The sequence below is a fragment of the Anneissia japonica genome, unplaced genomic scaffold (genome assembly GCF_011630105.1).
Source record: "Anneissia japonica isolate Jap-2015-1 unplaced genomic scaffold, ASM1163010v1 scaffold287892_len502923_cov169, whole genome shotgun sequence".
Taxonomy (NCBI): domain Eukaryota; kingdom Metazoa; phylum Echinodermata; class Crinoidea; order Comatulida; family Comatulidae; genus Anneissia; species Anneissia japonica.
In genome coordinates, this window is record NW_022743765.1 from 293537 (window position 1) to 294870 (window position 1334).

Below are 1334 nucleotides of genomic sequence, written 5' to 3' on the forward strand. Positions count from 1 at the left end.
AAAAATAAATAGAGAATGGGTGGTCATGCAACCAATTGAAAACCGTCCAAAGCTTAACAGAGTCTCTCATGCCACGTACATTTAAACTACATACTTCTATGTTTGCCATAGGATGATGTGGTTTTTATCGTATTTTCTTTTATAATATTTGTTGGCAGTAATATACTGTAACAAAATAGCGTTTTACTCAAAGCCAATACGAATTCAAAACATGTTAATGTATACAAGGCATATATTAAAACAACGGTATGAACTAAATTAAGTAGGCCTATAGGCATACACCGTGTAAAACCCCATGGTAGGCCTATAGTCCTTTTATAATATACAGCTAGACTTAATACTGGTACTACTACCTGTCTCTTATACCGTGCATAATAAGCTTTGATCAAAGAGAGAGAAAAAAAGGAAGCATATCATAACACGTACCACTCCTTCTCGAATAAGCCTCGTATAATAACTAAGAAGGTAGCAAAGAATTAAAGTTGCAACATTGTAATTGCACTACTATTACAGGCAAGAGATCGAACATTGTTCCAACAACCATCAGCAATGCACATAATTTTTATGGCTATAATTGTTATTAATTCAACAATCCAATACCTCCTTTTACTGTGATGAAGAATTCACCAATGATCCAGATATAATTTCTAATGCTTTTAACAAATTTTTTGTCGAAATTGGACCCTCCCTTTCAAACAAAATTCCCAATGTTAACAACTCATTTAAAGACTTTCTTCTTAGCCCAACCCATAACACTATATTTCTTGCCCCATTTGATGAGGCTGAAGTGATTAAAATACTTGCCTCTTTTAAAACCAACAAATCCCCAGGTATTGATGATTTCCATACTAAAGCCATCAAATATATTGCTAATTTCATCTCTCGTCCATTATGTCATATATTTAATATTGCCTTAACTAAGGGTGTTTTCCCAGACAAGATGAAGTTAGCACGCGTCACCCCTATTTATAAATCGGGCATCAAATCTGACCTTTCTAACTATCGACCAATTCAATACTATCAATTTTTTCGAAGGCCTTGGAAAAGATAATTTACAATCGAGTTTCCTCATTTATTTCGAAATATGACATACTTTATGAAAAGCAGTTCGGTTTCAAAAAGGATATAGTACATCTATGGCCCTTATTGATCTTACTAACAAAATTGTTAATGCATTTGAAAATCGCCATCTTGCAATTGAACTTTATATAGATCTCTCCAAGGCTTTCGACACAATTGATCACAATATTCTCTTATTTAAATTATCTCACTATGGAATTCGTGGCCCCGCACTTACCCTTCTCAAAAGTTACCTCTCCAACCGGACCCAGTGT